The 15,000-nt window shown below is 36.5% G+C and overlaps 2 long non-coding RNA genes across 4 annotated transcripts in view; one reads left to right on the forward strand and one right to left on the reverse strand.

Annotated features, from left to right (window-relative positions):
* Positions 1-6,271, reverse strand: part of LOC149134804 (uncharacterized) — a 9,614-nt gene extending 3,343 nt beyond the window's left edge. Inside the window, exon 1 of the long non-coding RNA XR_016242693.1 lies at positions 6,160-6,271. This is a non-coding gene — a long non-coding RNA (uncharacterized LOC149134804). The remainder of the gene's footprint in view (positions 1-6,159) is intronic.
* Positions 6,272-6,314: 43 nt separating this feature from the next.
* LOC149134805 (uncharacterized) overlaps positions 6,315-15,000 on the forward strand; it is a 23,002-nt gene continuing 14,316 nt past the window's right edge. The window contains exons 1-2 of one of the 3 annotated variants that reach the window (XR_016242690.1): positions 6,315-6,386; positions 9,169-9,261. This is a non-coding gene — a long non-coding RNA (uncharacterized LOC149134805). The other 2 variants (XR_016242692.1, XR_016242691.1) reach the window with 2 other exon arrangements.

Below are 15,000 nucleotides of genomic sequence, written 5' to 3' on the forward strand. Positions count from 1 at the left end.
TGTACCAAATTTTCAATTCTAAATTTTTTCTTATAAACACTAGACAGGAACAGGGATTGAGATGTCCACACGAGATTAAATATACATTTAAACGATTTAAAGAAACATGACTTACCATCTATAGTAATTATACTAGTTAAAATAATGATTGTGATAATTAATATTTATGCAAATAACACTGACAACTGACAACTATAATTATAATAACAATAATATTAATTGACGTTATAAACCCAAAACAGATCAGTAGAAAAGAAGTGAAATAAGCTAATAGTCTAATAACCATACCCACAGATGCAATGCAACAATACTGACACAACCTCTAGCTGAAAGGAATAAAGAGGTACGCGGACATATGTGTCGACATATATATTTATATATATATATATATATATATATATATATAGAGAGAGAGAGAGAGAGAGAGAGAGAGAGAGAGAGAGAGAGAGAGAGTAATGCATATATGTGTATGTGTGCATATATATATATATGTATATATACGTATATATGTATATATATATATACATATGTATATGAATATGTAGATATATATGTATATCTATATCTATATCTATATGTGTGTGTGTGTGTGTGTGTGTGTGTGTGTGTGTGTGTGTGTGTGTGTGTGTGTGTGTGTGTGTGTGTCTGTGTGTGTGTGTGTGTGTGTGTGTGTGTGTGTGTGCGTGCGTGTGAAGGAATGACCACTAACTGGACATCCTTTAAGCTAGAAATCGACCGTCAACGGTCAAACCACAACAGAAAAGAATGTTCTGCAGGGAAATTCAGCGTACACTAGAACATGAACGGGTAAGACAAATGAAAATATACAAAAATAAAGAATTAGTCGTAGACCAGGTTTCGCACATTAATGAATTAATGTAATTTTTACTTACATAACCCATCCGAGGCTCATCATTACAACCATTCGATTCAATATAATTTGCAGAACAATACACGGATTGTCCACATAAAATTAGACATATGTACAGATCTACCGATTACATTGGAGTTATTTTCAAAAGTCTCAGTTCTGGCGCGCTAAATACAATTATAATAATATAATTTTTCTGAATTTTCTGAATTTTCTTTATGCTAAGCCACTGGTTTTAAATTGCTGTTAATTAAACTAATATCTAATTTATCACCCTTATTATTAAAATGTATATATATATATATATATATATATATATATATATATATATATATATATATATACATACATACCAGAGTAAGTACATAAATGTGAAACAAAATGGAAGGAGAGAATGGGGAAGAGAGATGTATAAGAATATATGTGTGTGTTTCTGTGTATGTATGTATGTATATATGTATGTATATGTATATAGGCACTTATGCATGGCTGCATGGTAAGAAGTTTGCTTCCCAACGCCATGGTTTTGGGTTCAGTCCCACAGCGTGGCATCTAAGCAATTGTCTTGGGCTATAGATTCGAGCCGACCAAAGCTTTAGGAGCAGATTTAGAAGGTGGAGAATAAAAGGAGTCCGCTGTGTGTGTGTGTCTGTGTGTGTGTCTGTGTGTGTGTGTGTGTGTGTGTGTGTGTGTGTGTGTGTGTGTGTGTGTGTGTGTGTGTGTGTGTGTGTGTGCTTGCTTTTGTTTCTGTGCTTGTCTCCTCCACCGCTTGACGGTCGGCCTTGGTTTGTTTACGTCCGGGTAAGTTAGCAGTTTGGCAAAACTGACAGAACAAGTACTAAACTTTAAAATTAAATACTGAGATCGATTTGATTGACTAAATCCTTCAAAGCGGTGCCCCAGCAGGGCCGCAATCCAATGATTGAAGCAAAATATAAAAGGTTTATATACACAGAGAAAGAGAAAGAGAAAGAGAGAGGTACACGCACATGGGTGTGTATACGTGTGCGCGTGTAAGTGTGTAATTTGTGTATCAAATGTATGTATGTATATATGTATGAATGTATTTATGTATGACAAATATAGAAAGAGTCGAAAAAGTGAAAGTGAGCTAGAACGTTAAAACTTAATGCACATGCACAACAGAGTATACAGTCAATCTGTGCCAAGCGGCTTCACTCTGCGTGCTTTAGCTTCGTTACTATGGCAACAGTCCGGATACTTATTGATCAGACCACTTATATAAACCTGTGTGTGCGTACAGACACACAAATGTATGTAACCGCATCGTTTACTTTAGAGACAAGAATTTACTGGTGACAACGCATTAGTTTCGATAATTCAATCATTTGCGTAAAAATTACAAGCCGAAAGCTTTTCCGCTTTATATGACTTACGTCTAAACAAAACATTTTCATTGATATTTCATAATTAATTATCGTTTTACTAAATCCACAGATATGAATGTCACTCAATTTAGAAACATTTTTTTTAATTCTAATTCTGATATTCTATGCTCATTCTTTAATATTCTATATTCTCTCTAGCTGTCATATCATATGATTTAATAACTCTTTCATTATTACTATTCTGCGATCAATTGTGATGAGTTGACGGACAATTACATAACCAGAGACGCAACCAAGAACTGTGTAACTGCATTAGCTAAATTTGATTTTCGAGCCTTTCCTGCTGACGTCGGATGATCAGTAACTGCTTGTTCACTATCATCCTCATCATCATCATCGTCGTCATCATCATCACCACCACCATCATCGTCATCATCATTCGGTCGGATGATTTGACAGGACCAATGCAACTCTTCCGCATCAGGTGTCACGATCGAGGCATGCAGCATGAATGTCTGATTTGAGATTTAGTCACATTGCCCTTTCGATAGCTGAAATAGTTTATCTGCGCATACCACGCAGAAAATGAAAGATAATTGAAAGAAAATGAAAGATAATTGAAAGAAAATGAAAGATAATTGAAAGAAAATGAAAGATAATTGAAAAAAGGCGAAAGTGGTATAAGTTGGTGAGGTAAGAACAGAAGAAATAAGTATAGGTGAAAAAATTCTTGGAAATCTCACCCTTAAAGAGGCGACTGTCAACTACAGCAAAAATATAACAAGCATTAAGGAATAGTATATTGAAAAATAATATCTTGCGATATAAATGATAAACTTCGGAAATGTATCAATCTATCAAATGATTTTCTCTGAGACTCTGTGTTGAAACTAAAGCAATTAGTTTACCAAAAAAAGATATAGGTATTCTATCATTACAATTTGGTAACATTTGTTTCAAATTTTGACGCAAGGCCAGTAATTTCGAGGAAAGAGCAAAGAAATTACAGCGACCCCAGTGTTCAATTGATACTTATTTTATCGACCTCGGAAGGATGAAAGACAAAGTTGTCCTTGGCGGAATTTGAGCTCTGAACGTAAAGCCTTGTGAGTGAATTTGGTAGGCGGAAACTGAAAGAAGCTCGTCGTATATATGTGTGTGTGTGTGTGTGTGTGTGTGTGTGTGTGTCTATACGCGCGCGCGTGTGTATGTATTTGTGTGTCTATGTTTGTCTTTCCACCATCGCTTGACAACCGATGCTGGTGTGTTTACGTCCCCGTAACTTAGAGGTTCACACAAGAGAATAAGTACTAGGCTTACGAAGAATAAGACCCGGGGTCGATTTGTGCGACTAAAGCTGGTGCTCCAGCATGGCCGCAGTCAAATAACTGAAACATGTAAAAGAATAAAAGAATATATATATGACGTTTAGGACTTTGTTTTACATGATTTCTGATGTGAAATCGTGTGTTGTAACAGACATTGTTATATTTGAAGATAATCCTGTTTTTCCAATTTACCGCAAACTCTATATATTTGTTCGTCACTTCAGTTTTACTCCATTCTAAACAGAACAGGAGAGACACGTGAGACGGAGAGTTGTTGAAGAGGTCACAGGAATGTGACGAAAGATTTCAAACTAGAGACACTGGGTCTTTGGTTGTCAAGCGATGATACGAAGGCATCAAGAGGAATATAAAGGAAATTGGAATAAAGTGCCCAGTAGAATTGTTACAAAAGGTTTGCCTCCTTGCCACGGCTAGAATAATCAGAAAAGTATTAGATAGCTGACAAAAGCGAATAACATGGTACCATAGGCTGCAGGTAGTAAGCGCTACTCATGCAAGTCTCCAGGAGTTCCAACAAAACCTGTGATAAAGAGATAATAATAATAATAATATGGCTTCTGATCTTAATTGATTGGAAGTGTTATCATGTACTTTGTTTTGTCTTGGTATAAAAGATGGGCTACAGCAAATATTCTGCTTAATACCACAGATTTGCTTGTCAGTTATTTGACCTTAACCAGTTGAGCATGTCCCTTAATGGCTGACGATATGTGCATCTCTGATCATGAGCAGAAGTAGTGGAGGAGCATCATAGCCATGTGTTGAGAGGAATTCTTTGGGGTTTGAATAATTCACCTTTGGAAACATGGCTGTTTTGTTCAACATCGTTAAACAAACCTTATTCAGGGACCTTTTGAGCGGGATGGGCTACTCGACCTAAAGAAAATTCGAACTGAGCCCCACCTGCGAGGTCATGCGTTGTTTATCTTGATATAAGATCACCATGTCGTGCACATATGGCTGTGATGCATGTGCCTGGTGTACCCTTATCAGACGGGTAGTCATGATGAGTATATTGGGCTTCGTATATTTTACCCCAGTGTCACTTTGATGGCATGCACTGCTCTTACACTCAATAATAATAATAATAATAATAATAATAATAATAATAATAATAATAATAATAATAATAAATATGAAGTGAAGAACAAGTATATAGTGCGTGCGGTTAATTGGTAAGAGCTACAACCGTCCCCAAATATAACAATCTATGTATATAGTATATGTTTATACATATTTAGATACATACATATGTGTGTGCGTGTGTGTGTGTGTGCGTGTGTGTGTGTGTATGTTTGTGTGTCTGTGTTTGTCCCCCAACATCGCTTGACAACCGATGGTGGTTTATTTACGTCCCTGTAACTTAGCGGTTCGGCCAAAGAGACCGATAGAATAGACTTACAAAAAAATAAGTCCTGGGGTCGATTTGCTCGACTGAAGGCGGTGCTTCAGCATGGCCGCAGTCAAATGACTGAAACAAGTAAAAGAACATGTGTGTGTGTGTGTGTGTGTGTGTGTGTGTGTGTGTGTGTGTGTGTGTGTGTGTGTGTGTGTGTGTGTGTGTATTAATATTTCCTCAGGAGACTGTTATTCCATTTCTGTAAATCTCCTTATATAATGAATTAGTTTCTGTTTGAACGTTGTCAGCGTACGGAAAAATATATGCGTGCATTTAAAGATTATGCATGGACGATATGTTTCGATTAGATTTTGTGCTTATAAAACTCATGTATCGGATTATGTACAGACTTCGTAAATCTGACATATTGCTGAAAAATCGATACATTTCTGATGCAAACAAAATTATAATAAAGATTTCATACAACTTATTAACTTATTAACGGCCACGAAAATCAAAACCACAATCAACTGAGATGGATGTTTAGATTCATGGCGGCCGATATCTTGTCTTTGTCTAATTTATATTAGCGTTCTTCTCCGTGTGATTCTGCCGTAAAAGAAAATATCGTAAAATGTAAATACAATGATACTATACGATTGGTGCCATTTGCAATACTTTCTCTGCCTATCTCTCTCTGCTTATCTCTCTCTCCCTCTTTCTTTCTCAGTCTCTCTTTCTCTCTTGTCTCCCTCTCTCTCTTGTCTCCCTCTAACGCACGCACATTCTCTCAGACACACTCTCACACACTGTCTCTCTTGCTCACACGCTCTCCTTCGCTCGCATTCTCTCTCCCTCTTTATCTATCTATCTATCTATCTCTATCTATCTCTCTTTCTCTCTCTGTCTCTCTCTTCCTATCTATTTATATGTATAATACAAACACGTGCACACCTACGCATGTATATATTAAACTTGGTGCGTGTGCGTGCGCGCGCGCGCGCGCGTGTGTGTGTGTGTGTGTGTGTGTAATGTGTATATATATATCATCAAAGTGTAATAATGAACGGTATATTTTCCTTCGGTTTAACCCTATATTTAGATTTCAAATGCCGATGAAAATAGAGATATTTAACAGATGTTTTGATAAGTGTTCTTTTATAGATATCTTAATGGGAATGTTTCACCAATATTCTTCGTGTTGATGTTTTTGCGTGTATTCAATAACAGAAGGATTCCTTATATTCATACCAGAACAATCAGTTTTTCAGATGACATTGTATATTCGTATAGCGACAACTTTGTGTTGCATAGGGAGGTCGTACCTCAGTGACATTTGTTGGCAGCTATTGATGACGTATGTGAGGCCTTCCACAGAATTGTGACGTAATCTACATTTTCGGCCGTATCCAAGAGGTTCACTTTTTCTTGTATTTATCAAGATTTTTGTTGCAATCTCCTACCACCGTATAGTCTATGTATGTATGTATGTATGTATGTACTCTTTACTCTCTCTTTTACTCTTTTACTTGCTTCAGTCATTTGACTGTGGCCATGCTGGAGCACCGCCTTTAGTCGAGCAAATCGACCCCAGGACTTATTCTTTGTAAGCCTAGTACTTATTCTATCGGTCTCTTTTTGCCGAACCGCTAGATGACGGGGACATAAACACACCAGCATCGGTTGTCAAGCAATGCTAGGGGAACAAACACAGATACACAAACATACACACACACTTCACATACATATATACGACGGGCTTCTTTCAGTTTCCGTCTACCAAATCCACTCACAAGACTTTTGTCGGCCCGTGGCTATAGTAGAAGACACTTGCCCAAGGTGTCACGCAGTGGGACTGAACCCGGAACCATGTGGTTGGTAAGCAAGCTACTTACCACACAGACATCCCTGCACCTATGTATGTATAATTTTTTTAAAGTTTTATTTAAGTTCTACTTGAGAAAGTTCAAGCCGATTGTTAATAAGGTAACAATACGTTTTGAGTTAAGAGAGATCCTGGAGTTTGTAAATACATGGTTTAGTTGTTGCATTGGTTGAACTGTCGATGCTTACAACCAAGCATTTACCGAAAGAATTTCAGATGGATAACTTTCGGAATGTCTTACAGATCGTCATTGTACCACTAATAGATTGGATTTGGAGAGTCCGCGTCCGTTTCTTTTGCTCTTGCTTCGTAAAACCATGCCTTTCTATGTTTTTGTGCTGATTTGTTGGTACATAACTTAATGCACCTACGATGACAGGTACAAACGAGAATTTTTAGTCAGACTACATGAGTTGTAAGCTTCGCAATTAATTCACTATAAATGTTCTCTTTTTCCTGAACTTTTGATTGTACATCCACTGGACGGCTGACCTCCACAACAGTGCAGGATTTTTGTTCCTTGTCCTACAGAACAAGATCAAGTCTGTTATGTTTGCACCGAATTACTGTTTTCATTTCAGTGCCCCACTTGTTTTCCAGAGATACTGCCTGCTCTCAGGGGGAAGGTACTATCTCGTAGACATTTTGGGGAAATTGCTGATGAAGTGGGTGATATCTTCCCCACTGGTATAGCAGAGCCGACATCTTTTTTTTTTTATCACAACGTGTAGGTTTGGTGGCACAGGTCCAGGAGAAGCTACTCTTCCTGTCAATGCTGTTGTTGCCCTATGGCTTACGGCATAGCTACCCATGCACTGCTTTTTGCTGGTATGATGCCTGCTTCTCCTCCAAGCTTCTGCTTAAGTAGGCCAGTCCAGCCTCATTTGTGTCGCATGAGACAGTTGTTTTTTTCAGAGTATCTGCACGGTAGTTCTTCTCCAATTCTGAAGACGTTGTTCTTATTTTTGAGTATGCACGGAATATACTTATTTCTTTCTTTCCTGTTCATCAGGTGTTGTTTCAGTGATACAATGCGACAGTCAAAGGCTGTTTGGACTGACCTTATGCCTCTATCGTTACCGTTTCCACTCACGTAAATCCAATCAGTGTCACTGCTAATGTGGAAGTTGCCAGTGGTGGTCAGTACTTTTCAGGTTTTGATGCCCCAGCTGCGTATCGCGTCCTGTGTCCAGTCCAATATCCCAAATGTTGGTGCTAGCACTGGTACTGCAGAAGCATTGTGAAATATGGTCTTGTTAAATGCAGACAACTCTGAGTTCCATATTTTCCGGGGTCTACAGAATTATTCTTTTTGTTATTCTGGCTTTAATCACAGCGCCAACGTATGAAACATTTTCGACGATTCCGCGGTACTTGAAACTTCCATCATTAGATGCAGGGGAGATAAACAAGCCGTTCATGTAACGTCCTCTGTCTGGCCGACAATCTTGCCCAAACTCCGTTCCTATATCTCGTGAGAGTGTTGTGACTAGTTCTAATTGTCTTTTGATGTTGATCGTGCCAGAATATAACTGTAGGTCATCAACAAAAGCTGTGTGAGTGACATTAATTTTATTCTTTTCTTTTCTGCATATAGCCTTGGCATTTTGTCAACAAGGGCTCGCTAGGGATTCACAAATAACATTAAACTATCGCCCCGAAATATGCCCGTTGATAGCTTCATTCTGTTTGTAACAATGGGTGTTGCTTTAGTAGTTATCAGTGTTAACTGTGTAAACTGTAGTCAGTCTTTCAATGGCATTCATTAGTACTTTGGCAAGGTGTAGTGACTCTATCATTCATTAGTGAGACAAAAGAGTCGAACTCCTTCTTGTAGTCTAACCATAACATTAAGAGATTACGGGAGTGTTGCTTGACTTCCTTAAAAACAGCTTCGTTGAGGAGGAGCTGTTCAACATAGCCCCACACTCCTTTTCTTTCCTCCAGCCTGTTCATCAGTTATGTATATATATACATATGGGTATATATGCAAATATGCTTAGCATTTCCCTAATCTTGTGACTCCTTAATTTCGCATTAATCTCTTAAGCTTCCGACTCATATAACATTACATTATTATATTTTGTTCAATATTTATATTTCATTTAATTCCTTTCACTTAATTTTAGTTTTATTTTTTTATTCCATGCTGTGAATTTCTTTCAATTATATAACTCCCCATAAATCTCTATATGAAATCCCATGCGTTTAATCACATCACACACATTTACACTCCCTGCATATCAACTTTCTAGTTTATGGGTCTGACAGTGAGTCAAGCCCGTAAGCCTTCTATTTCTGTGGGGTATTTTCTTTTTTTCTATTTCGGATATTACTTTTATTTTATTTATTCATTTTTTCATTTTTTGAAAAAGGTATTTCATCAATAAATGGAAACCCATCTTCTCATGTCTGATGCATGACGAATGCAAACGCAAAACACTGATTAGCAACTCGTAAAACTTCAGGTCTGAATATATATAATTTTTCTCTAATTAACTGTTTTAAGCCCATTTATCATTAATTACATTCACAATTCTCGTGCGTGCGCGTGCGCGTGTGTGTGTAGTGAAGGCGCGTGGATTAGTGGTTAGCGCGTTCGGCTCTCGATCGTAAGGCCGTGAGTTCGACTCCTGACAGCGTGTTGTGTATTTGAGCAAGACATTTTATTTCACATTGTTCCATCAGTCCACTCAGCTGGCAAAAATGAGTTGTACCTGTGGTTCAAATGGGCCAACCTTAACACATTCTATGTCACGCTGAATTTCCCTGAAAATCACGTTAAGTGTACGCGTGTCTGTGGAGTTCTCAGCCACTTACTTGAACGTTAATTTCACGAGCAAGCTGTTCCGTTGACCGAATCAACTGGAATACTCATCTTAGCCGACGGAGTGCCAGGTTTTATGCATGTGTGTATATATGTATATACCCATTTTTAAGGCTGGTGCTTATTTTACCGGTCACTACTAAGTTACGAGGATGTAAACGAAATGCTGCTCGTTGTTAAGCTATTAAGCGAGACACACACACACACACACACACACACACACACACACACACACACACACACACACACACACACACATACACACATACACACACACACATGCATGTGTGTGTGTGTTATTATACAATCTTATTCCAAAATTTCTTGCTAAGAGAGAAAGCTGGTTTCTAACCTAGATCCAAACTCCTTCATTGTAATTTCAACATCAACAGGATATCTCTGCATATATTTATAGATATATGCAGTATTTGTATGTTTTGTTTTATGTATGTCTTCTCATACATATCGCGACACGTTCATATGTACTTAAATGATAAACTTCTGGAAAGTTTTACAGGTTTTTATAGTTCCAGTAATGGAATCAACTTTCTCCTTTCTAATTTTAAGAAACTTAATTTCTCAAGATCGATACTTTGGCAGTGTGTTACATGCCCCAGTGTTCCAATAATTACAGGTATAAACCTGACCTTGTAATCTGGATAGAGTTACTGCAGATTCTTCAATAGTTCAGCGTAGGTATTTTCTTTTTCTCTGATCTTTAGCTTTATGTTAACACCCGCTGTGTAGCAAATTTCCACCATTCTACATAGTTTCTTTGCCCTGTCCCAAATCACGATGTCAGGTCTATTATGTTTACAGTTTATTGAGGTTTTCATGGGGACATTCCACCTGTACTACTTCTTATTATGGGCAGCTATGTCTTCTACCATACTGTGGGTTCTTATTTTGCTTTTTGTTTTTTGTTTTTTTACTTCAGGGTTATCCTTCCGACGGATCTCATTATACAGTGTCTTAGCGAAAAATATCATGTCTCATTGGTAGATAAACCGCGATGATATTTTCGGATAACTGATTATGATGTGGGTGATATCTTCGGTGTTAACTCCACAAAGTGTGCATCGGTTGTCATATTTTGGCATTTTGCCTGCGTCTCTGTCTCTTTTGCATGTATGTATGTATGTATGTAATGTAATGTATGTATGTATGTGTGTGTATGTATGTGTGTATGTATGTATGTATGTATGTATGTATGTATGTATGTGTGAATGTATGTATGTATGTATGTATGTATGTATTACAGGGAATGGCAAGTTCAAAGGAGCTTTGTCCACTCTTAGAATAAAGAATTCAAAGATAAATTGAATGTTGTAAACGTTAAGAACAACGCATACACCATTAAGTTGAGACAAAAATACTTTGTAGTGCTTATTTCGTCCGACTTTTACAGACACTGCTTTGTCATTGTCGCCATTTGAAATGAAATCAGAAAAGATCAAGAGAAAACAATTGCAACAACGACAATATAAGTTTTAGAAAAAGTTAGAATTATTTAAATAGTTATAAAATCATTTAAAATGAATATAGAATATTAGAATAATTTTATATTTTTCCCAAAAACACTCCATCATTAATAAAAGTTTTACCGAAAGAAAACATTTTGGCGCCAAAAGAAAAGCTTTGACCAAAATATTACCGAATAATTGCAGCAGGTTTCATTATATTCAACGTAATCTATTTTCGAACTTAGGTTTTTATTTTTTATTTTTAGTGACAGTTGGAAAAGAAAACTAAAATTAATTTGTGTATTAACAGAAGTTATTTTATGGCTGAATTCAGCTTCGCAGTCGTAATATTTCACCACCTAATTCTAACTGTCGCAACAATTTTTTAAAATTATTTAATTAAATTCAGGTTCAGGCGTGGTTGTGTGGTAAGAAGTTTGCTTTGGTGGTGGTGGTGCTGATGGTGGTGGTGCTGCTGCTACTGCTGGTGGTGGTTAGTTTTAGTTTAGCCCTTAAAGAACAGTTATATGATCAAGTTTCAGCAGGTTTTCTAGCTTAGAGGATGTAAAGCTTTATAGAATAAGTACTCGGATCGATTCGTTCAACTGAAACTCCTCAAGGTGGTGCCCCAGCATGGCCGCAGTCCGACGATTGAAGCAAGTAAAATATCAAAAATAGGGAATTGTTTAGTTTAGAGTCAAGCATGCCGTTTCTTTCATCGATTGTTAGATATCCATTAATATTATATCGAATCTGTTTTTTTAACAACCTGGAGCTATGAGATTGCAGTGTGTCTCATTAAATTATTTTCAACTAAAAGATCTGTTTAAAATTCGTGAGAGTCTTACCAAGAAACTTTCAACGCTATGCCAGACCAGTTATATTTACAGTTTGTTTAGAACCGATCTCTTATACGGCTTAATTATCTAATTAACACGAATAAATAAATACCTTTTTTTGTTTCTTGTTTTTTCACCTTCTTTCTATGATTTGTTATTATCTGTAGTTAATTAGCATAAAAAGAAAAATGTATTATTGATTTTGTAAAAAAAAAATTTGTTGAAAAACAGAATTAATCAAAATATTGTTTTTGTTTTGATATTTATTTTCCCTTCGGAAATGTCTTAGAGGAATGGAAATCCAAAATGTTCGATACTACGATTTGTCAAAAATTACCAAATATTTTCTCAGTAAATGCCATGACATTTACAAATCATATGATCTTAATCATCATTAGTAAAGACATAGATTTATTCATGCGTACATATATATACATATTATATATAATATATACATATTACATACATTCATATGCATCTATGTATGTATACATGCACACGCGTTTCTTTTTGCATATATATATATATATATATATATATATATATATATATATATTTATATATATATATATATATATATATATGCATGTGTATGTATGTATGCAGATAGATAGATAGATAGATAGATAGATAGATAGATAGATAGATAGATAGATAGATAGACAGAGGTGTGTGTGTGTGTGTGCGTGTGTGTGTGTGTGTGTGTGTGTGTGTTAGCTAAATCCCCATCAAAGAAACTCAGTTTAGAGTACAATTACGTCTCAACAGTTCTGTTAAAGCCTGGTCATCAAACACCAACTCAGACCATCGTATTCTCTTCACGGTAGATATGACTTTTCTCTTTCATATATCAACCATTAACTTGTCTATATGAAATAACGTTGTTTACTTATTTCATTTTCAAAGAACGATGATCAATATGTTTAGAATAAATAATGATTTACTTCTTTATATGCAATTCTTTATCCCGAACAAATATGAATAAATTTTATTCAGGTTTTTGAAAATCAATTTCTATTTAAGCTTTACTGGAATTATCGACCTATTTTCTTTGAAATATATAAAATTCACTAATTTCGCCCTTTCAGACTAGAGATAAGAATGGTATAATGGAGACTTATTAATATTCATCGTCAATTTCCGATGCCAAGTGTTTTTGGCACGTTTGCGTTGGCTTTGATTTCCCGTTAATATGGCGGCCATGATCATACGTGAAAATAAACCACCGCTTTTTACTTATGTGAGCATTAGACGAATGGTATCATAATCGTAAACGGTATGTAGAGTTAATATGATCTCATGGTCTGTAGTTTTAACTATTTGAAGCTGATAATATTATGAAAAAGCGATGTTCTTTCACTTATTCAATAATTCTAGTCACTGAACTGCAAATATGCGAGGGCGATTCCAGTACCTTGGTAATCCTCTTCATTGATTTCAGAAGAGAACGAGAAACACAGACGACCAGGTATGTGTGTGTGTGTATGTGCGTGTGTGCATGTGCGTGTGTGTATGTGCGTGTATGTATGTGCGTGTGTGTGTGTGTGTGCGGGTATGTATGTGTGTAGATAGATACATACATACATAAATACATACATACATACATATAAACATATGAACATGGGCAAACATAAAAATATAGCATACATACATATATATGCACTCGCGTGTGTGTGTGTGTATTCTTTTGTTACCTCCGCCTTAGCGAAGGTGGAGGTATTGTTTTCAGTCGTGTTAGCTTGTTTGTCCGTGGACAAGATATCTCAAGAACCGCTGGATGGATTCGGATGAAACTTTCAGGAATGTTTGGCCTCGGGATTGGCACGAGCTGATTAGATTTTGGGATCGATCGACTAGCAGACAAGGATTCTGGATTATTTGTTATATTTACTTTACATAAAGTATTACGATCTTACGTTGACTTTCAAGTCTTTCTCTGGTTATCTCCCTTATATTATATATTATACATGCATATTAACACTTTACAGTATACTTACATATTTACATAATTCTATACATCGATCTAAAACAACATGATTACTAAAGGAAGGCCGGAATTTAAGAGAAGAGAAAACCAAAAGGCCTCATGCTATTCATTTAAAAATTCCTGAGTAGAACTTATTATTATCATTAATGTTTTTACTACTTTGAAACTATTTTGAATGGTGAATTTGTTAACTTTGGCTTGTATTAGATAAAATAAATGCGCCCTTTTAAAGCCTAGCCAGGCTCATGGGCCTGGTTTCCCGGTTTCAATGGCGCATGTGTTCCCCAGCCGGATGGGACGCCAGTCCATCGCAGCGTTATTCATTTTTGCCAGGTGAGTGGACTGGAGCAACGTGAAATGAAGTATTTTGCTCAAGAACACAACGCGCCGCTCGGTCCAGGAATCGAAACCACAATCTTACGATCATGATGTTGACACCCTAACCACTAAGCCACGCGCCTCCACTGCACTAGATAAGGATAAACTATTTATTGCAATTACTAAATTTTCTACAGCTGCTTTGAGATGAGTCATCGTTCCAAAAAATAACCTAACAAATCTAATATATAACTCATTATTATTCCCGTTTTTTTTTACTTCATTTTTTGAGAACGGTCGGGTTCATTTTTAGCATTCTCATTTGTGAGAGCAGTCGAGTTTACTTCAGATATTCTCATTTTAAAAATCATCCCTGGTTAATCGTTGAGGGGATGCTGGTGTTGCCTTGGTGGAGGTTTGCGTTCTCTTTTACTTGTTTCAGTCATTTCACTGCGGCCACGCTGGAGCACTGCATTTAGTCGAACAAATCGACCCCAGGACTTATTTTTTTGTAAGCCTAGTACTTATTCTATCAGTCTCTTTCGTCGAACCACTAAGTTACGGAGACGTAAACATACTAACATCGGTTCTCAAGCGATGGTAAGGTGACAAACACAGACACAAATATATGCATACATACATACATACATGCATGCATGCATACATACATACATACATACATACATACATACATATATATATATATATATATATATATATATATATACGACGGGCTTCTTTCAGTTTCCGTTTACCAAATCCACTCTCAAGGC

Source organism: Octopus bimaculoides, chromosome 7 (genome assembly GCF_046866305.1).
Source record: "Octopus bimaculoides isolate indiv1 chromosome 7, ASM4686630v1, whole genome shotgun sequence".
NCBI classification, from domain to species: Eukaryota; Metazoa; Mollusca; class Cephalopoda; order Octopoda; family Octopodidae; genus Octopus; species Octopus bimaculoides.